This window comes from Salmo salar, chromosome ssa06 (assembly GCF_905237065.1).
Source record: "Salmo salar chromosome ssa06, Ssal_v3.1, whole genome shotgun sequence".
In the NCBI taxonomy this organism is placed as follows: Eukaryota; Metazoa; Chordata; class Actinopteri; order Salmoniformes; family Salmonidae; genus Salmo; species Salmo salar.
Genome location: NC_059447.1, coordinates 58,401,748 through 58,415,247, shown reverse-complemented (window position 1 = coordinate 58,415,247; position 13,500 = coordinate 58,401,748). Strand labels below are relative to the sequence as shown.

Here is a 13,500-nt window from a genome sequence, read left to right as displayed (position 1 = left end):
TCAATGACGGCCTAGGAATACTGGGTTAATTGCCTTGTTCAGGGGTAGAACGACAGATTCTTACCTTGTCAGTTCAGGGATTCGATCTTGCAACCTTTCGGTTACAAGTCCAACGCCCTAACCACTAGGCTACCTGCCGCCCTGCGTCAGGGGAGTAGGCCGTCCCCCCGTCAGGGGGTAGGCCGTCATTGTAAATAAGAATTTGTTCTTAACTGACTTGTCTAGTTAAATAAAGGTTAAATAAAAAATCAAATACAACTGCTCATATTGACAGAAGCTGCTTGTACAGATTAGGGTCGCGCGCTGCGCGTACTCGAAATAGGAATTCACAAACCTCAACTGCGGACATTTTTTTTGAGTATGTGCCTACTGCCCGGGGCACCAACGCAATCTGCACCGCGTAATGTTGTGAATGAGGGCTAGAATGACGTCAGTGGCCCAATGTCAACAATGTAGCCATTCAGAGTAGGCGTTCCATTCGAGTGTAATAAACAGCGGAGACGGAGCAGCACGCTGCACAGGATCATCACACACACTGACATTTGCTGAAGAAGAAGAACAACACTTTTTATAACCACAAAACTTAATATAAAATAGAAAGAAAGAAACGAATAGTGTAAAGTAAAGGTATTCTCCCTGCAGTCGGGGGCTTTAGGAAACTGCAACGAAGTCACCATGTGATAAAAAAAAATATTTGGTAAACGGACAAAAAGGCTGGATTACAGGAAAACAAGCGAAAGTTAAAAGGTGAGCTGCATGCATATTTCAACCATTTAACTGAAATGTGTTATCGAATGTCTTAATTATTGAATTATTGTGCAAGTGCTCGAATAGACTATAGTATGTTTATAACGGCGAATGGAGTTCCAAACTTATACGTTGAGGGGACTGTTAATGTTTGGAGTTCGAAGATATGAAAACCTCTCCAAAAGAATACATGCATAAATCTCCAACACTTGGCGGCATGCCTCAGATCATTTTTGCCTGGTTGTAGCTATTAGGCTAGTTTTGATTGTGAACACTCGTTTTAAGAGTGAAACATAAGGCTACCACATCCTGTAAAGATCTGAGTCAGTCCGATTTGAGCTCCCTCCGATTTGAGAGCAGTGAATGCATTGCTATCCTGGAGGAGGAGGAGGCACGTCGGAGTGAGTGTCTGGGTTAGGCATGACTCTTGTTTTCGCTGAGAGAAAAGAAGCTGTCACTTGCAAAGGCCTTAACCGTTTAATTGGCCATGGCAAAGGCAAATACCCCCAGTCCGAATTCCCGCCCTCATTCACTGCAGAAATGAACTCGGAGTGATTCAAATGTGCAATGCAATTAAACTTAAAACGAGTATAGTTTACACATTAACGATTAGGCTACTTTAACTGACAAATTATATTGACGATAATAATGATTACGATTAGTATAATTATTGTTAGGCTAGTATTATGTTATTTAGTAATTATATTATATTCTTTAAAGCTACCGAATGTGCTCCTGCGACGAATCGGATGTTAAAAAATACTTTACTAGCACACATTTTACAGTGCAACTTGTTGCTTTTGAGTAACAAAAGCAATTTGGCAACAGTTGGCCAAACTGCACTCATGTAAAACTAGTATCCATTATACTACAATCACCCCGTTAATCCACAGAAAATCAGCGAAATATTTGCTGTGTAAGGACTGCGAGCTTTATTTGGTTCAGCAGCCAATGCAATCGGCTCAATAGCCGGAGGGTGCCATTTAAAGAGCCAGAGCATATATTTCAATGAAACTGGGGGGATTTGATCCCCCTCTCCATATTTGCATTATAGTCCTAACTCAAGTTTAATTGAAGTTACATGTGTTTACAATAGCTCATATCTTCGGCCTAGTCTCATAGCAGCCCAGCATTTCCTACAGCAATGTGGCTTGAGAAACGATATACTGTATAGCCTACCTGCCACAAAAGCTTCGCCTTTACGCACGGACGGTCCTCGTACTTTGTCATCGCTCACTTTGCATTGGCAACAACGTGGAGGGCATTATTGCCGTTATACATATTTAACCTATTTCCCATCATTTCATTATTTCTATTCAATGTTTTTATTGACGTTTTAATTGACGATGGGATAATTGGTGCAGTGACTTAGCGGCTTTGTCCTCATTTGAAATCACCGACGGAAAGCGGCTCTTGATCCGTGCATTAGGCTACTATAGTTTACACATCTCTCTCGCATGCTGTGCAAAGGCGACCACGTTTGCTGCGCTGTGCTGTAATAAGAATGTGTCATGTGTGTTCTCTCCGCGCCGCACATTTAGGCTATCTGGGATTGCGATGCGTTGGCTATTTCCAAAGAATGACACAATAGCCTTACAAAACAACTAACTCATAATCTCTAACATCGGCCATGCGTTGTCATATGAGAATATGTCTGGAAAAAATAAGCGTTGCGTTTCAAATGAATGATGTTGACATTTTAATGCAGTGTTACCGCAGTTTGTAGCCTATAGCAGTGTGACATGCACCCAGAGGATCAAGACATTCCTTTGTCTACTAGTGCATTTGAACCGAACTGCTCATGCCACGGAATAACAGTGGCTGATTGTGCCATGAATGTGCGCGTTGAAAATATGTTTTCAGTGATCATTCATGATTTGGACTGATGTATGTAATTTTGAAAACTAATTTCCCATAAAATTGAGCCTCAACGCTTGAGAAGGCTATAACACCATTATAACTCATAGGCCTAGGTATAGCCTATCTACTTGGATTACATTTCCTCTGTTCTTGAACCAAGAAACACCAACAGTAGAAAATATACACTTTTAAACTATGCCTCTATCCCATTGGTGTAATTGAAGCGCATTGTATCAATCAAGATTGCAAAGTACGCTATGTAGCACTTGTGTAATCATGTGCTGCAGATATGATTCCATTGTTCTGCTGTCTTTATCTTCTGTACATGCGCATGCTTCCCCTATTAGTGTCAGTGTATGCTTCACTTTCCCAGTGAATCTGAATCTATCATTTGAGGCATTGACAGTGAACCTTGGCTGGATACAGTATATGATGCAATATCACACCAACAACCTACATCAGAAATGATATAGCCTATTTTGTTTTTGTGCTTTGATGAATTGGTTTTGGTTGGAACAGTTCTTTCCTTTATACGTTTTTTTTGTTGTTGTTGCATTATTGTAACTGTTTTCAACAGCTTTTTACAGTCAAAGTAATTATGAGAGTCAGTTACTTATATTACCTAGAAGACAAAGAAGAAAAAAGCATATACCTTATATTCCAATATTATCATAAAATCCAAGTTTCCCCTCACAACTCACCGTTCATCACATAATGACAGACATGATAACTGGTCAATGTCCCTCTCATGCATTGATTGACTATAGGGAAGTTGTCTCAATTTGACTGGTCCCGTCTCAAATGGCACCCTTTTCCATACACAGTGCACTACATTTGACTAACCTTTGATCTGGTCAAATGGTGTGCACTATGTAGGAAATAGGGTGCCATTTGTGACGTAAACAGATTGTTTGGGGATTCACACATAATGAGTCCCAGAGGGTTCCCTCCCAGCGCCTAACCACCGCTGAAATCCCACACTTGAACAAGATCTCTTCACCTGACACTGTTTGTCCCTCCCATGCAGACTTTCCATTCTCATTCTACGTCCTTAAACGCAGAAGTACCAGGCCTACATACTAACTCCTCTTTGTGTTTCCTTTGCTTTGTGGTAATCAACCCTATTATGTTCCATCAATAATGGTGTCTTATGTTGCCATGTTAGCAATGCCCTGTACCTTGCATGTATTTAAAACAACCACACAAAAAAAAAACACGTTGTTGTCCTTGGAGTAGGCTAAGAGCACTCCAAAGTTAATGATTCATGAAATCACACTTTCCCATTTTCTTTTGCGCTGTGATTTGTCAGGTGATTAAGACCTAGAATAGCACTACTTATCATGAATTTGGTTGAATAATCAAGAAAAATCTGTTTCAATGTATTTATGCACCCGCAGTGCCAAGAAAAAGTATGTGAACCCTTTGGAATTACTTGGACTTCTGCATAAATTGGTCATAAAATGTGATCTTATCTTCATCCAAGTCACAACAATAGACAAACACAGTCTGCTTAAACTAATAACACACAAACAATTATAGGTTTTCATGTCTTTATTGAACACACTGTGTAAACATTCACAGTGCAGGGTGGGAAAAGTATGTGAACTTTTGGATTTAATAACTGGTTGACCCTCCATTGACAGCAATAAACTCAACCAAACGTTTTCTGTAGTTGCGGATCAGATCTGCACAACGGTCAGGTGGAATATTTTCCACTTTACAAAACTGTTTCAGTTCAGCAATATTCTTGGGATGTCTGGTGTGAACCGCTCTCTTGAGGTCATGCCACAGCATCTCAATCGGGTTGAGGTCAGGACTCTGACTGGGCCACTCCAGAAGGAGTATTTTCTTCTGTTGTTGATTTACTTCAGTGTTTTGGGTCGTTGTCCTGTTGCATCACCCAACTTCTGTTGAGCTTTAATTCGCAGACAGATAGCCTTGCATTCTCCTTCAAAATGTCTTGATAAACTTGGGAATTCATTTTTCCGTCGATGATAGCAAGCTGTCCAGGCCCTGTCCAGGCCCAAACTATGACGCTGCCATCTACCATACTTTACAGTTGGGATGAGGTTTTGACGTTGATGTGCTGTGCCTTTTTTTCTCCACACCTAGTGTTGTGTGTTTCTTCCAAACAACTCAACTGTAGTTTCATCTGTCTACAGAATATTTTGCCAGTAGCGCTGTGGAACATCCAGGTGCTCTTTTACAAACTTCAGACGTGCAGCAATGTTTTTTTTTTAACAGCAGTGGCTTCCGTGGTGTCCTCCCATGAAGACCATTCTTGTTTAGTGTTTTACGTATCGCAGACTCGTCAACAGAGATGTTAGCATGTTCCAGAGATTTCTGTAAGTCTTTAGCTGACACTTTAGCTGATTCTTCTTAACATCATTGAGCATTCTGCGCTCTACACTTGCAGTCATTTTTGCAGGACGGCCACTCCTAGGGAGAGTAGCAACAGTGCTGAACTTTCTCCATTTATAGACAATTTGTCTTACCGTGGACTGATGAACATCAAGGCTTTTAGAGATACTTTTGTAACCCTTTCCAGCTTTATGCAAGTCTTCTGAGATCTCTTTTGTTTGAGGCATGGTTCACATCAGGCATACTCAAATTTTGTGAATGTTTTTTATAGGGCAGGGCAGCTCTAACCAACATCTCCAATCTCGTCTCATTGATTGGACTCCAGGTTAGCTGACTCCAGACTCCAATTAGCTTTTGGAGAAGTCATTAACCTAGGGGTTCACATACGTTTTTCAACCCACACTGTGAATGTTTAAATTATGTATTCAATATAGACAAGAAAAATACAATCATTTGTGTGTTATTAGTTTAAGCACACTATGTTTGTCTATTGTTGTGATCAAATTTGATGGCCAATTTATGCAGAAATCCAGGTAATTCCAAAGGCTTCACATACTTTTTCTTGTTCTTATTCTTTTTCTTATTATTCGGTAGATTATGCACATGAATGAATGGAACTGTCTGTAGGAAAATAAATAGGTGTTTTTTACGAGGTAACAATCAAAAGGCAATGAGATGTATCTGTCTTGAGCAAGTTTTCACACATACAACTTGGTTTTCGGCATCATTAAAGGGGCAGTCTGCAGCTGCTATATACATTTTTTGGCATATAAATTATAAATGCTATATACCCATTGATTCTTGAAGAATTATAGATGTCTCATGAGTTTAGTTCAACTGTCACACCCCATCAGAGCCCAAAATATAAGCTTGTTTAACTCAAATGTTTGTAAACATTGTCAATGTAAACAAACACTGTAATAGCCTCAAAACATGCTTATAATAATTTAAAACATAGAATAAAACTATAATTTTGATATCTTGGATGGTCAGTCCTTGCATCCATAGCTCTGACTATGAATGTGATAGTGGTTACATTTTCTCCAGGCCCATCCTTCAGCTTTTTACCAAAACAGAGGCGGGCATTCCCTTTTTTAATTGTTTCAACTGCGGATTGCCACGTTAAGGGGTTGTTTTCATCCCTCCAGGCATTTTGAGTAACCCCTACCAGCAAAAAACCAACATCTCTAATCACAGTCTTGAGTACGAAAAAAAACGTGTTCCCATAGTTCACCTACGTCAGCACAAAGGCATGTTTGACTGGGCCCCAGCCAGTGGGAGCTATAGATGGGACAGCACTGCTGGGAGAACTCTAAGACCATGCAACTCAGACCAAGGGCTTTTATTTCTCTCTCTCTCTCTCTCTCTCACTCTCTCTCTCTCTCTCTCTCTCTCTTTCCTGGGTGTTTTGTTCCTCCTCTCCCACTGTCCGGGGCAGTGATGCTTACTGACATTATCACGCACCATGTGAAATCAGACTTCATTATCGCGCCAGACCCAGCTCCGTCTGCGGTCGCAAAAGCCCTCCATGAAACAGCCCTGTGTTGCCTGCCCCTCACTGTGTTCCCTTCCAGTTCACTGCACCTATCCGGTGTATGTGACAATAAAACATATCACAGACAGAGTGGCAAAACGTATCACACGCAACAACGCTACGGGCGCGATACTGATTGCTCTGTTTTGCGTGGCGTTTTTATACTGCCTGCGAGAGATTATCAAGACCCCTAAATCACCCCGGTGACTGTGTCATCAGACTGTCTGTGATAATCTGCTGTATTTTCCACCAGGATGAGAGTGACAGACTAGATCACCTCAGAGCCCCACTATGTGGCCTCAGGCCTTGAGCCGGATGGCTCACGCAGACAGTTAACATAATGCTCATTAGGAACCCATCCAGTGATCACCCATTACTTTTTCATTGTGCAAAACGGATCTCAGCAAACTAACTCGCTCACATTTGGTCTGAATTGGGCTTAAGTGAAAACAACAGAGACTAGGGTCGATGATGGAACCACTAGTCACGTAAAATAATAGACATCCAATGAAGTGAATCATTCAAGGAGAAGTAGTAATGAGGCCATTCAGATCACTTTGCAGTGATGTCTTTGTTCAGAAGTTCATTGGAAGACGCCACCATGTTTGATCACTTCCCCTAATGGGCGCTCGGCACGGCTGTGTGCTTGGAGGTGCTGTGTGCTTGGAAGTGTCCTCCTCACATTGCTGGATCCTCTTTCCTTTGTGAAGCGTAGAGAGGGCTGGGGGAGTATGATGAGCGGTTGTGGTAAAGCCGGCACAGCTGCCATTTGGACACGGTGAGCCCCTCACAGAAAGGGCGCCAGCATAGGAGTGCTCTCGCGCTCTCTGGTGAGAGAGACAAGACTATGCCAAGGAGTGGGCTTGCAGTGCTCTCAGCCTCAAGTGTCACTGAAGAGCCTCAATAATCAGCTCTTATCTGAGGGCAAAGGCGTGAGTATCATGCCAAAGGAGTCCCTTTCAGCTCCTGCTTGACAGTACAACTGTTGTTGTATTGGTGATGGGATACCAGTGTGCTTCTTAAATGGGAAGTCAATACCAACACCTGCATTTCCTGTCCAGTTCCATTGAAATGAAACCCCTTTTTCAGTTCCACTTGTAGATGTTTAGCAATGGCATTCATAGCCTAGTGTCACTGTCAATGTCCGTTTTAATTATGTTTTCACACCATTATTTTTCCTGTACATTTACTCATTTGTATATCTTCTTATGGTATCACGTGAGAGTGCATGGCTACATGTTTTAAACTGGAGCATTTAAATGTAGGCTGTGCATGTTTTCACCAGCCCTGCCACTGTGTGTGGTCCTCTCCTCTTTAAGCGTCAGAGGACTTGAGTGACGTACGTGATGCAAGTCATTTTTTTTCTGTAGTTGACTCGGAAAATGGCGGCATAGGAACCACATCAAGAGCCTCAGCTGGGCCTATTTGTCTGACTGTGTCAGCAGCACAGTTACAGTCCAACCAGGCAGGCATCGGTTCTTTACCAGAACCACATCCAGCTAAGGAAGGGCCAAAGAGCAAATGCACCGGTGTGCCATGTGAGTAGTTGTATAATTTAGATGACAAATCCCTGTCTGCATTTTGTTTCGTTTCCTAAGCCTTTGTTAGTGTTCCTAAGATGCCTGTTCTATATTTAGAGCAACGCAAAACACCCAGTTCTGTTCCAGGTGTTGTCTACTCCCTTGAGGGCCCTCCTCTCATAGTGGTGATGACATGCATGTTACACACCTTATCAAATTAGGGCTGTTTTGCTGTGAATTTGAGGCAGGATTTTGTCTGCAGGGCGTCTGTGTTGTGTATGGGGAACTCAATAGATCATATAAGTAATCTCCTCCTAGTTAAATTTAGAGCCATCGCCTCCCGCCTGTCAGCATTTTCCATCTGCAGCTGCTGAGTCAAATGTGGAGGCGAACAACCGGAGCCCCTCTGACCAATGACCGACCACTCACACATCCACCCAGTCAACCTCCCATTGCTAAACCAACCAACTCACACTGCCTTCCTTGACCTATTCCTTTCAGCTCCTAGTGGAGCAGAGGGGCTCAAACAGTCCGATTTTACGGTATTTAGACGTTTTATTAATCACTCGTCTGCCTGTCTCTAACTTACCCAATGCGTCCTTATTCACTACTTGTTTTACACTGCTAATGCTTTCCTCTTAAGTAGTTTGAAAGCATGAGTCTGCGAGGGCTACTCTATTTGTAAAGGTTACCCTCTATCTCTGTCTGACGCTAACTTATCGTGTTGGGCCACAGCCTGACACCGTGTCAGACAAAAGAATGCTGTTCTGTTGTCTTCCTATTTAGCCTGAGGTCATATCCTTGCTGTTATCCCTGTGACAATCTCTTTTGTTCTGCTGGTGTTCAGCATTACAGGACGTATTGTTGTGCAGAGAAATGTACAGCTCGTCGACGAGGGTGTGTCAGAAAGCTAATGTGTGGGCTTTAAGTAGAGTTGAGCTGTATCTCTGCACAGGGTCTACAGGGTCTACACAAACCTGTGACATACAGTAGGCACACATGAATCACATCAACTATTGCATGTCAACATCATGCTTTGTCGTAATATACAGTGGCTTGCGAAAGTATTCACCCCCCTTGGCATTTTTCCTATTTTGTTGCCTTACAACCTGGAATTAAAATAGATTTTTTGGGGGAGTTTGTATCATTTGATTTACACAACATGCCTACCACTTTGAAGATGCAAAATATTTTGTTATTGTGAAACAAACAAGAAATAAGACAAAAAATGGAAAACTTGAACATGCATCACTATTCACAGCTGCAAGTCTCTTGATGTATGTCTCTATAAGCTTGGCACATCTAGCCACTGGGATTTTTGCCCATTCTTCAAGGCAAAACTGCTCCAGCTCCTTCAAGTTGGATGGGTTCTGTTGGTGTACAGCAATCTATAAATCATACCACAGATTCTCAATTGGATTGAGGTCTGGGCTTTGACTAGGCCATTCCAAGACATTTAAATGTTTCCCCTTAAACCACTCGAGTGTTGCTTTAGCAGTATGCTTAGGGGCATTGTCCTGCTAGAAGGTGAACCTCAGTCCCAGTCTCAAATCTCTGGAAGATTGAAACAGGTTTCCCTCAAGAATTTCTCTGTATTTAGCGCCATCCATCATTCCTTCAATTCTGACCAGTTTCCCAGTCCCTGCAGATGAAAAACATCCCCACAGCATGATGCTGCCACCACCATGCTTCACTGTGGAGATGATGTTCTCGGGGTGATGAGAGGTGTTAGGTTTGCGCCAGACATAGCGTTTTCCTTGATGGCCAAATAGCTCAAGTTTAGTCTCATCTAACCAGAGTACCTTCTTCCATATGTTTGGGGAGACTCCCATGTGCCTTTTGGCAAACACCAAACGTGTTTGCTTATTTTTTTCTTTAAGCAATGGCTTTTTTCTGGCCACTCTTCCATAAAGCCCAGCTTTGTGGAGTGTACGGCTTAAAGTGGTCCTATTGACAGTTACTCCAATCTCTGCTGTGGAGCTTTGCAGCTCCTTCAGGGTTATCTTTGGTGTCTTTGTTGCCTCTCTGATTATAGATAATGTTAAAAGTGCAAATCTAAAAAGATGATATTGTAAAATGTAATTTGAGTGATGCAACAGACCTGCAAAATCTCAAATGAACAGTCCACAGGCATACTGTGAATATTTCCGTAATCTTCATTTCACCAGAGATATGGTATTAGGTGTTGAGGTATTCCTTCACTTCATTCACCTTGGCAACCCATGTCATCATCGGATTCCTCACAATCCCGCCAACAACAATTCTTCCGCAAAAATTTTGATATTTTTTCCATGTGCGCTCTCTCTCTCTCTCTCTCTCTCTCTCTCTCTCTCTCTCTCTCTCTCTCTCTCTCTCTCTCTCTCTCACTGAGCTTTATTAAATTACAAGGGTTTTGTCGTCGTTGTCGGTCATTTCAAATAATATAGGTTGATACCTGAGTGAACCCGAGTCCCAGGGTGGCTAGAGGGCCCAACGTTTCCTGACAAGGTAATTTTGTTTCCCCCCTTTTCCTGTTTCTCTCCTTAGTCGATGGGGGGAAAAAGAGGCAGCAGTCTTTCAAGCATTCGAGAGTGGAAGGTATTTAAAACAATCAGTGGAGTCCTGGTAAGGGGAGTGAGATCATTGTTATAGTGAGGGAGGGAGAATAGAGGGAGAGCTGGGATGATCCCGTGGCAGTCTGTTGTTGTCTGTCTGCCAGGCCCAGGCCCAGGGCAAGTCAGCCATTACCGTGAACTCTGAGGTAACCCTTGGCTTTGGCAAAGGTCACCATTCCTTCTAGACGTATTTATTAGTACTGCTTAGCATATCAGAACGGCTCGCCCGAAAAACAAAATATTCCCTGTGTGTGTGAGGGGATGTTAACACAGAGCTCCAACATCTGTGTCTGATGATTTACGCTGTATGAATAATGAGGGGGGAAAAAAATCGAATGAGTCCCTTTCTCCAGGGTCAAGATAAACAAGTCAGGACATAATAATGATTATCTATGAATCAGCTTCATGGAACTTCTCCTTATTTGTTTTCATGTGTAGGCTACTTCATTGATTTGCCCCTGCAGTTATACAAGTATAACCATTTCATATTTAGAATCATGCGGTTACTGTTAGTTACTCAATTTTTTTTTTTGAAATGTGTTTTATTTACGGTTAAAATACAAGTTCTAAAAATACAGAACAATATTTTCATTGAAATCATTGAAATCGAAGCAGTGGAGTGTAAAAGTACACAAACACGTACGTAGTGTGGTTTTGGGTATGGTGCAGCTGTAGACCTAGCTAGTGTTTGTGAGACTGGTGGGTGTTGGGGATCTTCATCCTGTGAGACTTGCACAGGTGGTTGGGAGGAGGGCGGAAAGAGAGGAGGTGGGCGTGGAGGAGCAGGGGCGTAGTGCCCACTTCCTGTTGAAATACTGTAAACCAGTTGGCTCACGACCAGATCAACAGGATTTGCCTTGCGGTGGCAGCTCTCTCTCCGCCTCTCAATAGGCTGCCATTGGTGGAGAAGCTTTGTGTGGTGGTGTGGCTAGTTGTGCCTGTTTCTTGTATATGGTGTGTTTTCTCGATAATAGAAAACAAAAGTGTAGCGAAGAAAACACATTCGGAACAGAACATTCAACTCTCCCATAAAGAAAAATAATAGCAAAAAATATACAATTACAATTTTGCTAGTATTATTAAATATGAATATTTACCATTTAAAATAGTGCGTGTTTTAAAAGAGAGAGTGAAAGTTAAAACCACGGATAAAAGGGATGGATTTTCCATTTAGTTTTGCACACTTGTGGAATGGAAAACATTCAAGTATGGCTCAGTAAAATCCACAATGAAGTTTGACATTTGGAATGTAGCTCTTCCTGTACAGAGTATTCCTAACGTGGCTACTTGTCACTCTGTATTACCATCCTATAAGCTGCATTATAAACTGGGTGGTTCGAGCCCTGAATGCTGATTGGCTGACAGTCATGGTATATCAGACTGTATACCACGGGTACAACAAAACATTTATTTGAACTGCTCTAATTACGTTGGTAACCAGTTCATAATAGCAATAAGGCACCTCGGGGGTTTGTGATATATGGCCAATATACCACACCCCCTCGAACCGTATTGCTGAAATATGAATTGACTGAACCAAGAATTCTCAATAATGATCATTGAGAAAGTTACAGACGCACAAATATCATACCCCCAAGACATGCTAACCTTTCACCATTACAATAACAGGGGAGGTTATCATTTTTGGGGGTGGTATTATATTTGTGCGTCTCACTCATTATTTGGCAGGGGCGGCAGGTGGTTAGAGTGTTGGGTCAGTAACCGAAAGGTTGCTAGATCGAATCCCCAAGCTGACAAGGTAGAAATCTGTCGTTCTGACCCTGACCAAGGCAGTTAACCCACTGTTCCTAGGCTGTCATTGTAAATAAGAATTTGTTCTTAACTGACTTGAAAAAAAATAAAAAATAAAAAAATAAAATTCACAATTCATTCATGATTATCCGTAATCATGGTAGCATCCACATTAATGTAGACGTGTTTAGAAACATATTCTATTCTTATTTACAATAAAAGTACTCCAAAATTACACAATGCATTATTTACCATTCATTTTTATTAGGCACAAAGTAATCTGAAACACAACCAAAATAAACAGCGAATGCATCCAACAAGTTTGTAGAGTAAATTGCGTGCTATGAATATGGGACCAAATACTTAACTTTGACCTTCTTTAATATACATTAAAGTCCCATGGTCCCCTAAAATGGGGAGACAATGTACAGAAAGCGCTGTAATTTCTAAATGGTTCACCCGATATTAATGAAAATACCCTCAACTTAAAGCTGAGCGTCTGCACTTTAACCTCATATTGTATCATTTCAAATCCAAAGTGCTGGAGTACAGAGCCAAAACAACAACAAACGTGTCACTGTCCCAATACTCTTGGAGTTCACTGTAGATGCCTATTTGACCTAAATATACTGAACAAAAATATAAATGCAACATGCAACAATTTAAAAGATTTTACATAATTAAAGTTCATATTAGGAAATCAGTCATTTGAAATAATTTCATTAGGCCCTAATCTATGGATTTCACATCACTGGAAAAGGAGAAATGCTCACTAACATTTGAGAGAAATAATATTTTTGTGCATATGGAACATTTCTGGGATCTTTTATTTCAGCTCATGAAACATGAGACCAACACTTTACATGTTGCTTTTATATTTTTGTTCAGTATAGTTTGTGTGTGTTTATTGATATGTAGGCTTCGTGGGCTTTTTTCAAATTGATGTAGTTCTGTCGTTGAGCTGTTCTTGTCTATTAATGTTCTGTATTATGTCACGTTTCATGTTTTGTGTGGACCCTAGGAAGAGTAGCTGCTGCTTTCGCAACAGCTAATAGGGATCCTAATAAAATACCAAATACCAAAATCCCAAAATCCCAAATGCCTATTTAAAATTATTTTCGCTCTTCTCACT

The 13,500-nt window shown here is 41.4% G+C and overlaps 1 protein-coding gene across 1 annotated transcript in view; it reads left to right on the top strand.

Moving 5' to 3' along the window:
• Nucleotides 1–463: 463 nt before the first annotated feature.
• Nucleotides 464–13,500, top strand: part of LOC106607718 (transcription regulator protein BACH2) — a 104,148-nt gene continuing 91,111 nt past the window's right edge. Inside the window, exon 1 of the mRNA XM_014204974.2 lies at nt 464–747. The gene's annotated coding sequence lies outside the window, so the exon portion shown is untranslated. The remainder of the gene's footprint in view (nt 748–13,500) is intronic.